Here is a 21,125-nt window from a genome sequence, read left to right as displayed (position 1 = left end):
AAGGGAATTTTGATACAATTCTCCCATGCTGAGTTGTTTGCCTGTCTGAAAACTTCTCTTATTCTGGAGCAAATTTATGGGGGGTTCGAAAATTGGCTTTTTGGGAGTTCACAACAGCTGGGGACCCCCTCAAGGTCACTTCTTGAGGTTGAGAGGAGAGATCTCCCCACCAGCGTTGGTCTGGGGGAGTTACATCCATCTCTAACTAATAATAATTGCTTTTGTGCCAGCTTTAGTAGAATTGCTTCAACAATTGCTTTAGCATAGAACACTGTCCTATCTTATCCTGTACTACTGGTAGTTTTAGTGTTTATATTGTGCAGTAAATAATTCTGATGAAGATCTTTTGTCTGATCATTTGGTGCCCTAAATAATTCATTTCTATCAAGAGATCTGATTTGCCATCATTAAAACTTGGGGGACAAAAGTGGTTCAGTCACACCTCTGTAATTCCTCGAAACTGAAAGTGTTGGCATAATCCAAGGCTGAGATTGGATCCAGCAGCCCCCAGCACCCCACAGTAAATTGGGAGCTCAGGGGGACAAGCCCCGTTTCCCAACCCCCCTGTGCCCAAAGACCCCCATGGGACCATTGGACCCTCCAGACCAGCCCTCCTTTTTTTTCCACCCCTCTCCCTGTCCCTCCCACTTTTCCATGGTCCCCTCAATCCACAGCCCCCCCCAATCAGTTTTTTTCCTGCTTTTTTCCCCCTACTTTTTTCCCCCCCTCTCACCCCTTCCACATCATCCCCCCACTCCCCAGCCCCCTCATGCTCAGTTTGGGGGTCCCACCCTGCCCTTTCCTCACTCTTCTGACCTCTCCCACCCATTTCCCATCATCCCCTGTGATAAACTGAGAAAATGATTCGGGCTAATTAAAAGAAAAACAGTGTAAGGTCAGTATGACCTGGAGAGAGAAAAGAAAAACAAACCGTAAAACTTAATTGGGCCCCTATAAAGACAAACGACAAGTTACCTCCCTTTTACCTTGTGTAAGATTTATAATGAAAGAATTTCCTTTAGTTAGCTGGATAACAGCACCTTTCTTAAAAATTTATAACTTTGTATAGATAACAAGCAAACATCTGCTGAATGTCTGACAACAATGTGTAATGTTTATGCTTATGTTAATGAATATTCATGAATTAGCTGGAAATAAATGTAGAACAACTGTCTTCTTTGGGTGTGACAGGCACTGGAAGTTGTTAAAACCCCTCCCTGATCACCCAGCGCTGAATTTGCTTTTATCATATAATAAATTCTAGTTGGAAATCACCCGACCCTGGGTTTCTATTTATCACATCCCCCAAACCTCAGTGCCTCTCACCCTCCACTTCTGGGGGGTCCCACTCCCCTCCCACTCAGTTTGGGTTCCCATCACCCCTTTTGTCCCCTCTGACCCCCCCTTTTCCCACTGACTGCCCCTTGCCCACCCCCCCCCCTCACCTGAGAGTTCCTTGCCTGCAGCCAAGGGAGCTCCCAGCACCACCACCCCAAGAAGTCCCCCCAGAAAAGGGGTTAGGTGGGGTCCTGGGTGGGCTTTGAGTGTGTTTGGAGGTCCTCGAGGGGCTGTGGGGAGGTTTTGGGGTGTTCCCAGCACCTTTTGGGGTGGGCTGGGTGTTTTATTGAGGGGCAAGTGCCCTCCCAAAGCCCCCCAGAGCGTGTTGGCATTAGGGGAACACAGGGGGGTCCCAATTCCCCATCAATCCCAGGGCCAGTTCTGCCCCCCCAAATTCAGCTCCACCCCTTGGGATTCCTCCAAGCCCCTCCCCCAGTACCCCCCAAATAACCAGAACTGGGGAGAACTGGGAAGCTTTACTGGGATCACTGGGAGCAGCCGGGTGGTGTCAGAATAAAACAGGGGAGGGGGACACACACGACCCCCCCAAAATCCTCATGGGGATGGGGAGGGGGTCCAGGCTGGGCCTGAGGCCCTAAGCAGGGGCTGCGGCCGCCGCCAGCTCAGGAGCTCTGTGGGGAGAGAAAAGGGGGTGACACTAAACAGCTGCCCCGCGGGCCGGGCGAGGAGCGGCGGTGCTGCAAGAGCCTCATGGGGAGGGCGGGGAGATGGGAGCTGGGAACGGAATAACAGAGAATATAACGAAAAACCAGACAACAATAGAGCTGCCCCAGGCTGAAAGAGCTGCACCAAAGGACCGGCGAGGAGGCACTGGAGAGGGTGATGGAGTGAGGAGCCGCATCAAGGGGTCTCCGCCGCCCCTTGCCACCACGAGAGCTGCACTGCCGAGCCCGCGGGCACCGGGGGGGCATCAGGAAGTTGTTTCCTAGCAGGTCCGCTCAACCCTCGGGCTCCACGCTGGGTCCGCCCGCACAGTCCCGGCCCCGCGTGTCCCACTGCTGCCTCCCCGGCCCCGCCGAGCCGAGAAGCGCCACAAGATCGCTCCGATTGACTAGGAAACCTCGGCACAAGTTCTTTATCCCGTAACCGTCTTAGCTTATTCCTTCGCGCTCCCAGCCCTCTTTGCTGGCTGTCTCTCTCCTCCCTGTGCCCATCAGTCACAGCTGCAGTTCTTCCCTCCATCGCAGTCTGGGGGCCCTGCTGAGGAGGTGCTCAAGAAGTCGGTGGGGCGGGGCCAGCCCTGGAAACCAGAGCTTTGCTCCCACGGCTCTGCAGGGACTTCCCACGGGCTCTCGGCTTTTTTGGGGCATCCTCTGCTCCAGTGCGGGCTCCTCCCGTGCTGCTCCATGCTGGACTCATCCACAGGTCACAGACCCTTCAGCTCCGGTTCACCCAGAGCTCCAGCCGGTTCCGTGGAGCAGCGATCCCCTGGCCCCCTGCCAGTCTGGGCACCTCGCCAGGGCTGTTCCTCGAGGTTATCTGGTCCCCTGCCAGTCCGAAACTGTTTCTCCAAACCACCAAATCAAGTGTGCCAAACACCCTGGTTGGTCAGTGCCGGCTGGGGGAGCGGGCACTCGGTGAGGGGATAAGAAAACTGCACCCGGGGCTGGGCTGAAAGAGGCTTCAGCACCACTTCTGATGCCCTGGGGGCAGCTGTAGCAAATATAGTCCATACCAAGGCATGGACTCCCTTACTGTGATCCAAGAGAATCATTTATTTATTTCAGGCCTCTATTTCTAGAAGAATTAGTTTCATCTATAACCTATCAACAAGCAATACTTGGCCCTATAAAATTACAGTGAGCATATTTCTACCTATTAACAACTAATGTCCATCTTTACACCTATCAGCTTTCAACAGGTTTTCTTCTTTTCTTCAATCATCTTGTTTTGGGTCACACGACCTTTGGCTCCATGCACATTGTAGACAGTTCCTCCCACCTTCTGCCACATTCTCTTCCGTTCTGGCAACATCCTCTGCTTCGGTAACCCTTTATGTTCTGCTCTGGTCCATGATACACCACATCTCCCCCTGTTTTGTTTAATAGCTGCAGGGCAAACACTGTATTCATCTGCATGGTCATAACATGATTAAGACTATGATCAATCATTCGTTGAACACAAGATAATAAACAAGGAACACAGATCAAAATCAAAACAAATACTCCCAACACATGAAATCCCAACACCAACAATCATTTGTTCCAAGGCTCAGTTCTAAAACTCTCAGCCAGGTAAAAAATCCCCAAAAGTCATTGCTGTCATCTTTGTGTAGCTGTTTGGTTCGTTCCTTTAGTTTGTCAGTGCTGGCATGAACAGACTCAGAATGATCACTAAGGTTCATACAACACATACCTTTAAAATCCTGACAGCCATGACCTTGTGCTGTCAGAGACTGAAATGGTTCATGATTTACGCATTCTGGGATTGCCAGGGGACTTCTGCAGGCTGGGAAGAGGCAGCTGGACCCATCCCCCCTGCCAGTGCTGCTGAAGGTGTCAAGCCCTGAAAAGGCGAGAAGAGCCGTGTTTACCAGGCCCCTCACAGGAACTCTGCACAGGCCCAGGAGATGTTGGGGGTTCGTGGCATGGCCCGGGACACCATCCATGGATATAATAACTCATAACTTCTTGGAGTGTGGGGGCTTCCCTCCCCCACCCCCAGTGGATCAAGGCCACCACTTCAATTGACAGACATGGAAGCTGCAAATACCAAGTTCCATCTCTGGACCCTGTGGGTGGTGACTATATACATCTTTCCACTCTCAGCTTTGCTTTCCCTTACTCTCCCTTACCCTTGTCCTGTGTTTCCTTTCTCTCCCTTATGCATTTTCCCTAAAGGTTATCTTTATGCCATATTGCTGTAGATGATAACACCCAAAATGGCAACATACCTGTTTACCTTTGAAAAAAAATTGTTCTAAAATAAACCCTACATATATAAGTTTTCAAACACCAATTATTTAGTGTCGTTTCACTCTAATCCATCCAAAGGGATTTATTAATAAGAACCTGGGTTACCCCCCCCCTTTTCTGGGGCGGGTTGTAACATTTTTGGCATCATGGACAAGGATCTTTTGGATGTAGTGGAGTAATCGGTGTAGTCCAAAACTGATACCAAGGGTGAGTCAAATGGTGACCGCCCCTCATTATGAAATTATAGTGATAATTTTTGTCCTCTCGGTGTGACCCGGGCACATCAGACCTGTTGAAAGGCTTTCTGGTGTAGCCTGGACCTGTTGAAAGGTTGTCTGGTACCTGGACCTGTTGAAAGGTTTTCCAGGAGAGAGTCAAGCCGACCCTCAGAGGGTTAAGGGGGAGAAAGACATTAACCTGAGCTGGCTAAATGACTGAGTCAAAAGGAAGGACACCTCAGGGTGAGTTATATGGGGATTATTCCCTCTTGAAGTCTGGCCTTGGATTAGGACTACTTCTTGTAGGTGCTGTTTTATGTGTTGTCCTTAAAACAACATAAAAAGACAGATGGGCTATTCAGAAATCCACAAGTGAAGTGATAAGATCTTTTCAAGAGTCAATGAAGGAATTGCAGGATCAACTAGAAAAAGAGGCTACTCAGAAATCTACAGGTGAAGTGATAAGATCTTTACAAGAGTTAAGAAGGCATTACAGCAGCAATTAGAAAAAACGCAGTTAACTGCTGAGAGTGAAGCAGTTTGGGGAAAGGGAAATACAGAACATAAGCACATAATGTGCTTACTAGAGTTAATTAAAGAAATTGCATATGAAACACTTTCCTATCAGAAGACAGTTCTGTTAAAATAGAACTTGTAGTGCAAGCAGTTTGCAAAGAGATGTCATTTGAAAATGTTTTGGTTGGGACTTACTCAAGCGTAGCATTTCAGGAGGGTTTAGAAACCGCAAACCAAGCAAGTTCTGTGGGGCTACTGTTACTTCTCTATCCAACACCATGGTTGCTTGTTTGCCAGGAAACTGGTGTCTCCTGTCTGCACTGGTGCCTTCCTGTTTTCGCATGCACCTGGGGAGTTCCCAGAGATGGAGCTGCTGGATGACACTGTTCCCAGTTTGGGAGACGGCAACCCAGATCAGGACCCAAACCACAGAACCCTGCTGCAAACATCCCAGCACTGCAGAGTCCTTGGGCCTCTGAAGGAAATACTCTCTTTCATCTGCTTGTTCCTTTTTCTCGCATTGCATTTCTTTTAGACAAAAATGCCAGGGTCGGGTGGGAGCTTTGATTTGGGCTATTCCTGGGGATGAACTGAGGATAAGCCAGGGAGAAAAGCAATGAAAGTCAAGAGGGCTGCAAGAAGGGGGAGAGTCACAGCCAGAAACTGCAAGCCAGGGCAGTGGAGACTGAGGGACTCCTGCAGAGAGGAGGGAGACAGCAACAAACTTGAGCAGCGCTGCAAGAAGCCCTGCTGAGAGGGGACTGGTTAGAGTGATCTGCGACTCATAAACCCCACAAGTGAACTGAAATCCAAAGGGCAAGTGAAGATGCAGAGTGCAAGGGAGATTTAAATATTGAGTCCTCCTTCCTGATCTACTGACTTTAATCTTTCTCTGGAAAATCACTATTCTCATTTATATTCTAATGCAATACAAATTTGTAGGGTTTTTGTTTGCTTTTGCAGATGTTTTAAGTGGGGCTTTTTTTCCACTAAAACAAGTCCGGGTTTTTTGGGCAACTCAGTATATGTTGTAGACGACGGGATAAAGACACTTTTATTAACTAACGCTTGCCAATGTGCATTAAATAACAATTGTTGATGTAGATCACTAAACAAGCTATTTCACTGTTGCTGATACTGTTAGCTGCTTTATGCGTCGTTCCTTGTGTTTTTAAATGTATACAAAACATGCTAACAAAAACAATGAATGATGTATTTTTAACAATATCTAAAGAAAACAGGGGAAGTGGGGAAAGTATTACAGAAACATGGTTGACAGAAAGAGGACATGAGAGAGATGCTATAGCTCTGGTCCCACGGTAAAAGAAAACTATTAGAAGGTCACTGTGTCTGAGAAACTGTGTACGTGACAGAAGAATAATATAAGCGGATGGGAAAGCAGAGCAAATAGCAAACAAGTAACCATCAGAATGTGAAAGAAACAGCATTTGCGCAAATATAACTTAGGTAATTAGAAGCCAATGATGAGCTTAGCTTTTGTAATATGTATGAGGCTAATTATTAACCTTTATAAGCACAGAGCCTACAGCAATAAAGTTGGATAAGTTATGATCAATTTTGTGGTCTAAAAGTGTCTTTATCCCGTCGTCTACAACAAGTATATGGAGAAAGAAATTACAGAGGTCTGCCTCTAATATGTGGTCAATTCAGGGTATCACCACTGGATTTCTATCAGGTTTAAAGGTAACCTTGACTAAAAACAAAACAAAATCTTTTTAATCAAAAGACTGTATGATTTTCATTTCCCTGTGAAGTTTAGGACTTCAATTTTTTTCATTTGAATGTGTATCAACATATAGAATTTCATTCTATATTTTTTCTTGTTTTCTTAAGAAAGACAGATTTCAAGTGTGCTTCCTGTCTGTTTATTGTCCTTAATTTCTTATTATGGTGGCACATTTCCAATAATATGGCAGCATATGATAACCAAGAAGAGGAACAGGACTTCATTACCAAGTTTCCTGGTGGAAGGAAATGTTAGAGCATGAACTCTTGTTTTACTGGACAGAAGTGCTCAGGCAAAAGAGAAATTTGCATCTAGCTGGGAAAAAGACTTCAAGAGAGTTTTTGATCAATAGCAAGAGAGAAAAACATAGTAACCCTTGTATTTAGGAAGTCTGGGAACTCAGACTTCATTCATTCCAATGCTCATCAATTAAAAATTGTTTTATTTTGTCAAAAGCTGGAAAGAAGGTCCAAATTATTGTTAAAGTTGAATGTAACTAAGTAATACTTTCACAACATGTACACACAAGAACTTGGCAGAGTATTCTATATTTCAGGGTGTCTAACTGAGTAAAGCCTTGTCTAAACTAGTGTACCTCCTTCCAGGATGATCTGCAAGTCAAGGCAAGTCTAACTGGGAAGAAAAAGACAAAAGATGGCCATGAGTAAACAGGATATGACAATGCCTGCACAACAGACAACTATAGATAATAATACCAGGCCAAGGCCAAAACAACCCCGTGGTTGAGGTTATGTCAGATGGCCTCAGTTTACACTCTGCTGAGATATGTTGCACCAGTTCTTGCTAGTGAAGCCTCATCTCTGGTGTGGGCTCACTTCAGAACACCGTTTGTCATTCTCCTGCCCACGGCAGTGGCCCAGTTGCAGCCCCAGAGTTGGGGGGGATGTTTGCTGACTGTGCAATGGCACAATTCTCACCACTTGCTGCAAAAGCCATTCACTGTCCTTACAGAAATGTGCCTGTTTGCTTCTCAGAATGGCAACGTGCCATCACTAGCCTAGGCTTGTGATAGGATATTACTATTGGATTCCCATACAGCTTCCAGTCAGCTTTGTAACCTAAACCATCATGAAGTTCAGACTGACACAGGGGTTTGAAAGGTTAATTTATCCATTTTGACAGCATATGTAAATATGTTTATAGTGACTCTTGACTTATGAGTACATTTCTCAAAGCAGTTTCAGAAGAATTTATATAGGATCTTCTTGTTGAGTGCTTCAACTCAAGGCCCTATTCTAATACATAAAAAGAAAGGGATTTCTAGATAGATCAGCTGCAGAGAGCAACAAATTTCCATCAGTTTTCCAAAATAATAATATTGTAGAAGAGTAATAGGAAGCACAGTAATAGCAACAGAGTGAAATCACTTGCTGAAAGTCCCTGAACAAATATCCCTCTGGCAGAACAAGGAATATTCAAAACTGCCTGACTTGAGTGGACCCACGGCCAGGCTGTCTTGAAAACTGGAAGCTAATATTTCCATCAGTGCTGTATTACAGCTAACACACCTGGCTGAGAAGCTCATTATACTCAGGCCAGTACAACTGTATTGCTTTTAAGTCTCAAACTAATATGTCTTTCCAGCACTGCACTATTCATTGTGGACATGCAGCCTTGGTTTGGCACTAACCCAAGGATTTCTTCATGACACAACATTTTCTTCAAAATATACAAGCCCACAGGAAGCCTGTAGAAGTGCTATAAAGTTCAGTGTATGGGGGTTGAGCCTTAGCCACAAGACCATCCATCTTCTGATGATGTACTTGGTTCATTTGATCAGGTACTCAGTGTAGGACAAACCTGTATTTCAGATCAGATGGTAATTCCTTACCATGGTTTCTCCATGTGATAATACCCTAGAGAAAAAAAGTAAGGAAAGAAAAACACCTGGCAACCTTGCTCAATTGCTCGCATGTAAGTTTGTAAATGGAGAAAAAGTTTTCTCTCGCTCAAAATAAAAATACTCCTAAAGTACATGTTTTACAAATACAGCCAAGGAAAGTGTAGAAATGAAGCAGAGGAAAGCGCGTGCTCAAGAATTTGGATATAATAGTGATCTTCTGTCCATAAATGTCTAGACAACTATAGGAATAAATTTAAAAGCCAACACAGCGCTATAAATGTAGGATGTATATGTAAGGAAGTAGTAATGAAATCTCTGGCAAGACTTCACTCATACTGTGCTCAGTAATACCACATCATAAAAATCAGGTTTCTTAAAAATGTGGTGAGCAGGAAAGAGAGTTGATCCTAGGAATAAAAGTTATCAGCTGTGAGGACAAGACCAGAAAAGCCCTCGTTCTGAAACAGTCACAGAAAAGGCAAATAACTGAGACAAAAATATTAAGTGATGAAAGGGAGTTCACACAATAAAAAATATTTTAGATATATGCAGAGAAATTACAAGCATTGCCCCATTTTTACTAATTCTTCCTTACTTTATTTGCTGTGATAAATAGCACAACTCTCTGCTTAAAACTGGGAGAATTTTACTCATTAATACACTACAGACTACGGAGAGTTTGTGTGCCAGTTCTGCTTCTCACTTGTTCAGTAAAGCTGAGCAGAACTTCTGATTACACAGAAATCCCAAGTGGCTGCAGACTGGGCTAGAAGGGAGCAAATCACCATGAAAAACAAAGTCCCAGTGCTCCCTGTGAGTGCAGAAGAGCAGGGACGGTGTCAGCAAAGACACCTCCTGAGAGGAACACAAACTGAACTGAAGTCCAGTTTTCTTTTTTCTTCTATCAAAGTTATTTGGGAGACAGTTGTGACAGTTTTTCTATAAAATGCAGGCAAAAGGCCAAATCTTGATTTCCTTGGCTTTGGCATGACTGACATATTTGAGTATCTTTTCATTCCTTCACTTCAATTATATGGCAAGACAGCAGAGAACTCTGGAAAAAGGTTTCTTTAACACAAGTTGAAAATTAAGAGGTTATTTTTAGTTTGAAAAAAATTGTACTTCGCTTATTTTGCATAAAGGTCATATTCACTCACCTGATGACAGTAAAAAAGCCAACAAACATCAGAAATCTCAGACATTAAGGTATATTTGGCAAGTATCATTACTAAAAAAAATAAACTGCCGTATCTTCCATTTCTCTCTCCTTTTCTCTCTTCATTCTCAGTGGCCTTTGTGTCTCATTGTCTCAGAATTTGGCAGGTATTTACATTTTCCACATCTTACAGCACAAGAATATCCCCTTTTACATGGTAGCCAAGCTAATGTTTGGGTGGAAACAAGCTATATGAAGGAAAAATATTTTAATTATGCAAAGGGTTTCAAGAATTCAGATACAAAATTTCAGATTTTTAAAATTCAACTTCAGACCTTTTCAAAACTACAGAGAAAAATCCCACAGAGTAATTTTTAACTGTAAGTAGAACCAGCAAAGAAAGCAAAAGCACTTTTATGGCTATCATGTTTAAGAAAGATCATCTCTGGTTTTGTCCCCAGCTAAAGACAGGAACAAAGCAGTGATTTGATTCCCTCTACATTTCAGCCTCAGCAAGATCTTAAAAGAACTTTCATTTTCCCCCACTTAAGATTTTTTTTTCCCCTAAGATGGAAAGGTGACGAAAATGTAAGAGGGTGACAGAACTTTGCTGGAGGAACACAGAGTTCATTGCAAGCAGAAGAACTTCAAAGCTTCCTCAGCTGTGCAAAGTGGCTCAAACCTTCAAACCCTGTCCCTTTACTCAAGGGATTTATGATGACCAGGCTAACTTCCATAATCCAGATGCTTCAACTGCAGAAAATACAGAATGACATGACAAAAAAACTTCAACCAACAAACAAACAACTCACAGACATTTGCCTTCGCTGACAGTTAATGAAAATGCCATTTTATTCTGAAAACTGTAGGGGCAGGAGTTGTCAAAAATAAAAAATACTACAAAGTGAGCTTTTTAGAAAAGTAGTGCAAGTCATAGCAGTAAAGTAACACAAAAATGGATCCAATTCCTAGTACTTACATATATCTGGAAAATGGTTCGAAAGAGAAAATTCACAGTGTGATTTTTCAAATGTCTCCTGTAGGTTTTCACCAGGAATTTCAATGTCATTTTATCGTAGAATTCCTTCAACAGGAGGAATTCAACTTGTCACATAAATAATGTTGACTTTAATTACAGTACTGAAAAGTCCAGTTGATTTACACAGAATGAAAAGAAAAACCAAAACAAACAACAAAAAACCCCAAAAAACCCCAAAAAAACCAACCAACCAAACAAACAAAAAAACCCAAGCATAATTACCCTTGAGATTATATAAAAATGGCATACTTCATCTAAATTGTGTCCTTTTTTGGGTAAAACTGAAATTGGTCTAAAATGGGTTAATGTGATTGTAGGTAGTAATTTTCAATGATAATCTACAGTTAGATTTCACATGACCCATTTTCCCCAATTTTATATATTCTTCTTTTTTTAGAAGTATAAGTAAGCTGCAGTTTTGCAGCAGGAAATCTCCTCCACCACAGAGTTCTTCCCAGAGATCTTAAGGACAGCCTGGATCTCATGCTAAGGCTGAGGTTTTGGAAAGACCTGGAGTGAGACCTCTGCAATGAGGTGAATTCCCTGCTCACAGAGGATCAATCAGCTCTTCCAAGCTGTTGTGCAGTTTTCCCTTTCTCACCTGGCTCTCCCTAAGCAAGCAAAAGCATCCATGTTCTCCCAGGCAACTCCAACTGCTGTTTGGATCTTCGTGTTTCAACTGTCTCGTGCAGCTCCAGAAGACAGAAAGCAACCCCAAAGCTGATCAGTGCAGGTGCCACATGTCTGCAGCATGGAAAGGGCCCAGCTGGAGCTGGGGGAGATCTGCCCAGCCCCAAAAGCACAGGGGGTGGAGGCAAAGGGAAGGAGGGAATTGGAAGAGAAAGACACAGTTGGAGCATCACTGCCTGCTGGAAAAACTCCACAGTTTGATGAGCAGGGACTTCCATTAAGCCTCAGTTTAAAGCAACCTTGAGGTGGCCCTTTATGATGTGTGGGGTCGGGCTGAGCCCCAGCTGGCTGAAGTTTAGGAAAGGGAGCAGCAAAGAGGGCACCTCTGTGCCTCCCATTGCCAGAGTCTGAAGACACAACTGTTCAGGAATTAGACTTCTCTCATCTTTTGCCATCCAGAACACCCACCCAAAACCAAGAACAGGCACAGTGTGAGCTCACTGAGAGATGTGCTGAACAGCCTGGGAGAGGGGAAGAAAAGAAGAAAGTAGCACTAGTGAAAATGACAATCAGCTCAAAGCTTAGAGAAGAATTATTGTGTCATTAGAACAACTCCCAATTTTCCACACAAGCACTTTTGCAATCCCATCCATATATCCCCATGAAATCATCTTTCTGGACAAAAGGAACTGGAATGGAAAATACACAGCTTGCCACTGACACTATTTAATGAGCTGGGTCATTGATGAGAGATGTAGGAGAGCTCTTTCCTCCTCCCTGATCGATCCTGCTGTCTCCTTAAACTGCCTCTAGAAAAGAAATGGTGGCAATTTTTCATTTAAGAACTTTGTTTAAAACATTTCCTGCTCTTCATCAGAATTAGAGATTATATTATTCTGAAGTTAGATAGGTATCTTGTTATGACTTGGGAATCCAGTCCTTTTCTGTTCCTTGTAGGTGATGATTGAACCTCACCTTCCTGCTTCCATCTGAGCAGCAGCCTGTCTTTCTCTGCTATCTCTCTTTGCCCCTAATTTTTCAACATAATCTTTCTCCTTTCTGTACAGAGGACCTCTCATTCCCCTCCATACTAGGGCTTTGATGGTCAGAGGAAGGCAACGAATGGATTTAACCAGAGTATTATCAGCAGTGATTGCAAATTTATTTTCTGCTAGCTTACCAGCCCTTATTACAAAGCAATCCTAAAATAATGGGTCTTCTACCTGCCACCTCATCAGAAATAGCACTCATTGAGAAGAAAAATGGATAGCCAAGAATGTCATGCAGAAGATTTTCTCCCAGAATTTTGCAGTTTTACAACCTCTGCATCACTTCAAGTCATTTACCTAATTACATTAATTCTAAAGAAATTTGTTTTCCAGATTTTTTTACTGCTTTCCAACTTCAAATTAATGTGAAGCACTGACTAGGATACTATTTTTTTTACAACTTCCACCAAAGCAGTTTAGGACAAGACAAATAGAGCACATTTATTCCTTTTCGAAAAACATAAAACTCAAAAAAATTTACTTCTACCTCTGCGGTATGAAATTTGTCACTAATCATTTTAAAATATGCCCTTTTATACTTCTTCCATCTCTTTTAGCTTTCCAGGCAGTCCTTTGATGTAACAAAGACAGTTGCAGACAAGATTTCAGTTCATCTGGAAAAAAAAGCTTTAAGCCTTGAGGCAAAAAGCAGTGTATTTAAAATTTATATACTCCATAATGCCCTAATTCTGAACTTGAACATCTTGAAAAGCTTCTCTGCTTTCTTTTGCCTTCCCACTCTGAAGATCATTTGTTCTCTTGGTTTCAGCTTCTTATTATGCAGCAGTGACTTTAACTGGCAGTTCCAGCATTTAAGTCCATGCACAGTCCTGGCTGACCCTTCCTGATCAACTGCCAATCCACACAGGTTTGGCTAATAAAAGAGACAATTCGATTTCAGCAAATTAAGGGACATCACCAATGTCAACCCCTTCTTCAACTGAGTGCTGAATTCCATGCACGCCAAACACTAATGCACCAAGTCCCATGAAGAGTTGAAATCCCAGCCCCATTAGGAACTCCAGACCACTGCAGGGGAAGGGTCAAAAGAAAGTTTCATATTTATGGATTAACATTTGGATTCAGTTTTTATTTTTTTAATCTTTCCAAGAACTCTTGATCCTGCACTGCAATTTTAGTCAAGAGCTTGGATAAAATCAATTCCTTATTTCTAATAGGTTTTTTCCAAGCGTTGACTTAAAGCGTGGCAAATAAGATTGATAAGAGGTTAAGATACATTCAGTCAGGTACCACTAAGGATTTGGTGTGCTTTACATTATATGCAATATGTCTTAAATTTAAAAGAAAAGAAACAAAAGAAATGCATGTTGGAAAAAAAAATTGTCTCATAATTGTAAATCAGTGATCAGCAGTAACTTCACAATGGAATACTCCTTTGTCCTCTGTCACTCTCCCTTTTGTACAATCCTCCATCCAGTTCCATCAAGTACTCCCCACAATGGAAATTTCTGGAACAGCATTTTTTTTCTTATCCTTGAAAAGAGAATGCTGCATGTTCACACCCATTAAAAGGCTGTGATTTTGTACCTAATGAGACCTCTCTCACTCTTTGATCAAACAAAACTTCTGTCTCAGTGAAATCTTGGCCGCTGGAGTAAAAAATCAAATTTCTTCTTATTTTAGTGACACCCAGATTTCACTGAATGATTTACAAAGTGTGAAGGCACTGATTACAGCCCAGTGTAAAATTACCATTATACTCATAATTTACCATGCAATGGAACTGTAGAGCATTTAAAGAGTCATTGTAATAAACATCACAGTAAAGCAAACATACATTGCCCTGGATATACACGTGTGTGTCTGTGTGTGTGTGCACACAGAACAAGAACACAGTGGGTGTGAGAGAGAACTTCTCTCATGTGCCCTGCTTCATTTATTATTCATTTCATTCCAGATCACAGTCCATGGACAATAGTATGGAAGATTTCTTTAATAACTCTCACTGCTAATTTAATTCTACTTAAACACATATATCCTAGGGAATGCCACGTGCTTTTCAGCATGATTTTATGTGTAAATCAGGATAATATGTTTTCAGATCATTAACTAAAAGGAAGCATGAACTAAAACCTATTTAACCAATGAGGTATTGCTTTTAAACTACCACAAGGTCACAAAAAAGATAATTTCAAAGCTGTAAGTTTTCTAATTATAATCAACAACAATCTAATTGATGCCGTGGAGATGTTGGTGCTAAAAAAATACTCTGGAGTAGTTAATTAGGGGTGAGATAAGGAAAGGGTTTATTATGCCAAGGCAAAAGATGTTACACGGCGCGCACCCGCTGTGCCCGAGATGTTACATTTAATAATACCATCAATCTAATCCCAAATGTGTCCACCCTGTGGCCTTTACTCTGGACCACCCCAGGTCCACCTCCTGAGAAATGGGGCTGGGGGCTTTTTGAGACCCTCTCTTCATCTATCTTCATCATCTTCAGAGCACAAAGGGTACATATTCACCTAATTCTTGACTCCGTTTTGTTATTCAGGCCCTGATATGCTGTTCTCCAAACAGCCTAGGCCTTGCCTTGACAAAAGACTAAACATTTCTACTGGATTTGGGGGCAGAAGTGATACAGGGTACATAGAATGGGGTAAGAGGGTTAAGGAATGTGTAAACTAAGGGTGCTACAGGGAAAGGGATAAGGGAGTGAGGGTTGCTGCTTTTAAAATCTACCTCCACTACTTATAAAACTTATAAGGCTTACAAATATTGGAAAAATAAAAAACTATTAGGGGCTTAAGGCATCCTAATGATGAAAGAAAGTCTATCTGAACGGCTGTTATAAACCTGTGCACAGCCTTGCTTATCTTTAAAGATCCTTTACTTTGTCATTTGGTAACATTTTCACTACCAAATTTTGCTGTGCAAAATTAAAATGTGGCACTGGAATTAGAAATAACATTGTCTTACTGCTCAGTCTTAAAGGAGCAGTGAAACTCAGATGCAATTTTATTATATATATATATAACAAAGTCTATTTGTTAATATTAGGTGCAACTTGACAATAAAATTGGAAAAGTCTAAAATGTGCTGGAAATTGACCTTTTCCTTATTTCTCAGTCATCTGTCACACAAACTCTGTATTGGATTTACTCACTTTCCTGAAGTCTTTCTGCTGGTTTGGACCCAAACCTAATCCATCTGTTTGCAAGCAAACTGTTTCAAGTTTAACTATATTTTTGAGCTGTAAGGTTTATGGGATTTCTCTTTTGTTTTTGTTTTTCTTTTCCTTTAAAATGGTATGGATGTCACTCTACACTATTCTCACTCAGCAGTTACACCTACATATCTCTCAAGATCAAGATTTGTTGGGCTCTCATATTAGAATTCAAAACTGGCTTAAATTAATTGTTTCCATTGGCATTTATTCAACCAAAGCTAATTCTCCAGGATGGCCATGAAAAGGGAATGCAAAAGGGGCACACCTACACCAGCTAGAAATGTAAAACCTTTCTTGACAAAAAAAAACCCCAACAACCAACCAAAACAAAACCACAGAACAAAACACTCACAGTGTTCAGGGCGTATTTGCTCAATTCCCTTATTTCCAATTGTTATGAAGAGAACAGCCTCAGTCACTGTAAATCAGCACATTGTAACTTACTTTCTTACAACTAAAGAACTTTGTGGATTCTGGCTCAAAATATTGCCAGTGGTTCATATTACTGTTATTAAACAAATTCTCTAAGTCTATACAGTAAGTGCTCCTTGTCAGCACTTCCAACTTCTATTCTAAAAAAGGTTACAAAATGCAGGTGAGTCTCTCTATATTCTTGGACTAGATCAGCTGTCCCTGATAGAACACACCACCATTCACAGGAAAAAAATGAAGTACATAATACACCTCTCACCTTCACAATATGTTACCTATACAACTGTTTTTATTCTCTAGTTCCTAAAGTTAAGTGTGACAAATTAGAAGCCAAAAAGAACAATTTTGTTAGTAAGAACTACTACTGAAAACATATTCTTCTGAACTTCCAGTCCTCAGTTGAGATAATAAACATTTTGTTCAGCAGAGTGTCTGTGTAATTGTTACATGCACAGAAAAAGCACTTTTTCCTACTCACCTCCTGGAGGCCTGACAATTGTTACAGCATCACTTATCAAGCTGCCCTGGCTGTTGGATCCATTCACTTGCACTGTGAATTCACTTGTACCCTTTAATGGGTACCCACACACTGAATTTCCTGCTGCTGCAGAACATCCGAGTATCATTTATCACAGAATAATGAGAGTTATCTGTCATGAAAAAACAAGAGAGGGGGGAGAAGAACAAATGTTAGACCTTGTGTCTGCTACAGTTCACTGTATTTAGGAACTAAGTCTTATTCCTACTCAAAAGACTTGCTATTTATACCAATAACACACACATACACACATGAAATTTTGGCTATTGGGGAGAAAAAGTATTCATCATTCCTCCTGCTTTTGGCAACAGTTTATGGTACTCGTAAATCTCGGAAAATAAACCAACCAACACATGAAGCAACCCTGCAGTTGCAGAGCTGACTGCTCTATACTGCAAACAGGAGCCAGCTCTCAGAAATTACTGGTCTTCTAGAAAAATTGTGGGATAACTGCAAATTCCAAATATTAGTGTTAATTCTTATGCCTATGATACACTGGTAAAAATTTCTGAATTCACCAGAAAAAATGCTCACCTTATGAGTTTATAAGCTAACTCATTGCATAGAGCAGAAAAAGTCACCTGCAGTAACACCTGCTTTCCAGCATGGCCTGCAGTCCCCTCAAAGATAAAAGGATTTCAAGTATTCAGTTGATCAGCTGAAATCATCAGAGGACACCACAGCAACCACCATGTCCTTTGCAAACCTTTTAAGATCTCAAACTTAAGACAATATTCTGCCCTACAAAAATAAAGAAACCCTTTCCAAAATACGTAGTATGACTAGAAAATAAAAAAAGCATGCATGTCAGGTAACAATTTTTTTCAAATCAATGAAGAGTTCACTCACATACCTGAGAGCAAAGCTGAGCTCATTTAAAGACTATCCTATATTTCGAACATATAAAGCCCTCTATAAATGATTAATATTATTACTACTGTTCATCATTCCGTGGAGAGCTCTCACAGTGAAGTCAAAGGAAATTCTCTGTTACAAACAACAGCAGAATCACACAAGTCTAAGATCACAGGTATGAGAATGACATTAAACAGAATATAACTAGTAAAAATATTGTAAGTGAAGTCAGGCATTGTCACAGGTAGCAGATTGAATATTCACACCTGAGTCCTCTACAAAACCTAGATAAAATGGAATTACAAAATCCCTAGAAAATCAATGTTTTAATTGATTTTTTAAGGGAAACTCCTTGGATTTACACATTTTTATTCAGGTTTTAAATGAACTGTTAAAACCGAAATGCTATTAAATCTGAAATCGGTTTTCCAATCTCCCATATTCCCATGATGTGCTCTAACACGTGTGTGTGCAGCACATTTCAGTCCTGCTCACAGGACATTTTACCACAGATGAGTGATCTGGATTTGCTTCTAATTTGGGGATTCCTACAAACAATCACAGTACAAGTCCACGCAGTTCCATTATTTTGGTGTTCACAGAGTGGCACAAAGGGTGTTTTCAGTGATTCTTCTGGTAACAGATGACAAACTTATTTTCTGAGGTTTTGTGGAGGGGGGGCAGTTTTGTAAAACTCTTTATGAACCTGCCTTGTAGCCCAGTTCCTTATTGCTCCAATTCTCCCTGGATGACACCGTGCCACAGCACCAGAGCACCCGGACAGACTCCAGCAGGGTGAAGGTGGGATGGTTTCATGGAGCCTGATGGATTCACTTTGGATTTCACTGAAGTTTACACAAGCCCCAGACCCCGTTTTAGATACAGCAATGAAGGTAAGACTTCTTATCCTGCCAGAAGAACAATCACGTTTCACACATTCCACACACAGAATCCTGCAGAAGCAAAGTTATTTTGTCTGACATCACTCTGATGGACCCAGGCTGCTCAACCAGCACCACAAAAATGCATCCACATTCCTTGAACTCAGCTCTTCAATTGTACATCCAACCCTCCTTCTGCACCTTTGTGGAACTGTCCCTGGGTGTGATCTGGGAGCAGATACAACCCAACAAAGCACATTTCTCCTGTCATCCATCACAGTTTCTCCAGTGTCTGCGACTGAGTACTTGTGACCATCACACAACAACCTGTGACTGTCATATGCACCCATTATTTTATTAACAATAAAGTCATTAGTAATGGCCAACTGTATATGTGACATATACAGTCTTAAGGTTCTAGTGACATGAAACACTTAATGACTCAGCTGGCTGTGGAAAAAAGATGCTTTTTTTAAACATTTCCCCTCCAATGAGTGGGAAAGTTTAAAAATTAGTGTTGACAGATTGGCACACAGGATAGATTCAAACTTTAGGCATAAATGTGTGTTGCCTAGTAGCAATTTAGATTCCAAATTCATGAGAAAATTAAACTTTTTCTACCTACAGTACAGATTTAACATGTTAATATTTTTATTTTCATCCACCTGAACCTGGAAGGAAAACATGTGTTTCCTCTGCTGATATTTTTATTCCATTATTAATCTTTCTTCCAATGGCTAATATACTATATTTTAAAAATACCGTTTTGAGTAATAGAATATAAATTAAAACGATAACACTCTATTCCAAGTTGCCTGGATAACAACATTACTATACAGTAATTATACAGTTAGTTGTAACATTAAATTCTAGTTATAGCAGATTGATTTCTTGGCAATTATAAGTAAGAAGTATATAATTAGGAGAAGTATGTAATTACATCACCATTTGATTCAGCTCAAAAATGAACTTGCACATTTACAATGAGACAGACAACACAGCAGCTCAACATTTTTCATTGCTTCTAAAAAAAAGCCAAGGAGTACTTGCAAGTTTCCTAACCTAAATTTTACACAGACAAAAGGTGGTTTTTTCCCTCTTCCCAGCCAAGCCACTTACTGCTGCTGGCAAGGAAAATGTTAGAAGGACATTTTTAAAATGCAGGTCTTGCTGGGGCTGATTTGCAATTTGCAGCTTTGCCACTTCTCACTGCTTCACCTCAGCTGTCAGTGGGCTGGAAAATGCAGACCCAGAGGTTCAGCCTGACAGACAGTGACACAGTGATAACCCTGTCACATCATTCCATGCCAGTCCTGCCCAGCCTGCCTCAGTGGGGACCCAATTGTGTTTTTCTCTCCATCCTGCTCATGGGTCCTACTGTAGCCCACCAGCAGGTCTGCTGCAGATCTAAACAGCAGGTGCCTCAGATACCAGGACAGTCCTAAAAGACATTGTTTCCTTCAGACAAGTGGTTTGTACCAGAGCACCTCCTTGTTCCTGCACTCGGCCTTGTCATTGCTGCCAGAAACAGACACCAGCACTCCAACAAGGGCTCTGCACAACACAGGAACAACCTAAAGAGGCAGAAAACAAACTCCTAGATCTGGTTCACCATGTCCTTCAACACTTAAGACATTGCAAACAACTGTACCAAAAGCTGAATTGGAAGGGGAGGAGGCTCAGAGCCACCATTTCCTGTAAGCTGTTAAAAAAGACTAAACCCCTTGCAGACGTGAAGGGCTTCCCGAAGCTCCTTCATCTTTCCATAGTTTTGCATCGTGATGGTTTTGTTCTTTTACTGAGCCTTCCCGCTCAGCTCTTCATAGCTCCCCCAAAGTATCTGAGGGCCTTCTTTCCCTAAGCCTGCTATTTGAGAAAAACCTCAGAAAAACTCTTCCCAGTTTATTTGTAGTTAATACCAGATCAAAGGATCTGTTTTTCAGGAAAAGATCCAAATGAAGAAATTAGGGCTAAAGAACATCCATATCCATACTTAAAAATTATCTATACTTGAAACAAAGAAATAAAACGTGCTTACATTAAAAAGACACACAAATACATATTCCATTCAAAATCACTGTTTAAAAGTCCTAAGCTTCAAACAGCACTGTCTGGTGAGTAGCTGTATTTGACGGTTCAGAATGTTTTTGGGTGGACACATTGCACGGGGCTCCCAAGCAGATGTGCATTCCTGTCACTAAGCACCCCTGTAAAGAGGTGAATTAAGCTCCTGGGGGTCAGTGGGGCGTAAATTATCTCTGTCCTGGGTCGCTCCGCCAGGTACCTGAGAGGTGCCAGCCAAGAACTGCGGCTCCTTCAAGAGTGTCCGCAGGGAAAAGCAGGAGCGGAGGGACCCCGCCAAGTGCCTCCCGCCACCCCCCCGGGCAGGGCGGTCACACCGCGCCGGGGCCGCTCCCGGCGCGGCCCCAGCGCGGCGCGGGCTCCCTCCCACGGCTGAGGCGCCCGGCACGGTTTGGGGCGGGCGGCGGGCGGCGCTGGGCTGGGGGCGGGGAGCGGTACCTGCTCTTCCTCGCGGTGCGGGGAGAGCGGCTCCGGCGGGCAGAGTTCTGCCGAGCCCATGCGCGCCCGGCGACAAACCCTCCGTGCGCCCCGCGGGGAACAGCAAAGGTTCCGGGGCCGACCCCGCGCACTCGGCGCGGGCGGGGACCGACAGTTCGCGCGTGCGCCGATCGAGGGCTCAAAGCCCCGCCCCGAGCTCATGAATATGCAGCAGGG

General features: G+C 42.4%; 2 protein-coding genes and 2 long non-coding RNA genes across 12 annotated transcripts in view; 1 reads left to right on the top strand and 3 right to left on the bottom strand.

The window, feature by feature from the left end:
• The window catches only part of LOC135405248 (zinc finger protein 271-like), a 774,083-nt gene that overhangs the window by 209,167 nt on the left and 543,791 nt on the right, over positions 1-21,125 (top strand). The gene's annotated exons all lie outside the window — the stretch shown is intronic.
• LOC135405670 (uncharacterized) overlaps positions 1-21,125 on the bottom strand; it is a 215,206-nt gene that overhangs the window by 77,870 nt on the left and 116,211 nt on the right. The window lies entirely within an intron of this gene.
• The window catches only part of LOC135405395 (zinc finger protein 239-like), a 669,637-nt gene that overhangs the window by 550,429 nt on the left and 98,083 nt on the right, over positions 1-21,125 (bottom strand). The gene's annotated exons all lie outside the window — the stretch shown is intronic.
• On the bottom strand, positions 2,001-21,105 carry LOC135405619 (uncharacterized). Of its 8 annotated transcripts, none has more exons than XR_010425856.1 (6): positions 20,910-21,103; positions 19,778-19,963; positions 16,594-16,765; positions 10,755-10,915; positions 3,715-3,864; positions 2,001-3,431 (listed from the first exon to the last, which is right to left on the bottom strand). It is a non-coding gene; the product is annotated as an uncharacterized LOC135405619 (long non-coding RNA). The 8 variants fall into 8 exon arrangements; XR_010425857.1 differs by having other exon boundaries at positions 2,001-3,407; positions 20,910-21,101; XR_010425861.1 differs by lacking the exons at positions 2,001-3,431; positions 3,715-3,864 and adding exons at positions 9,194-9,687; positions 9,777-10,528 and having other exon boundaries at positions 20,910-21,105.

Source organism: Pseudopipra pipra, chromosome W (genome assembly GCF_036250125.1).
Source record: "Pseudopipra pipra isolate bDixPip1 chromosome W, bDixPip1.hap1, whole genome shotgun sequence".
NCBI classification, from domain to species: Eukaryota; Metazoa; Chordata; class Aves; order Passeriformes; family Pipridae; genus Pseudopipra; species Pseudopipra pipra.
This window is presented reverse-complemented; position numbering and strand designations above follow the sequence as displayed.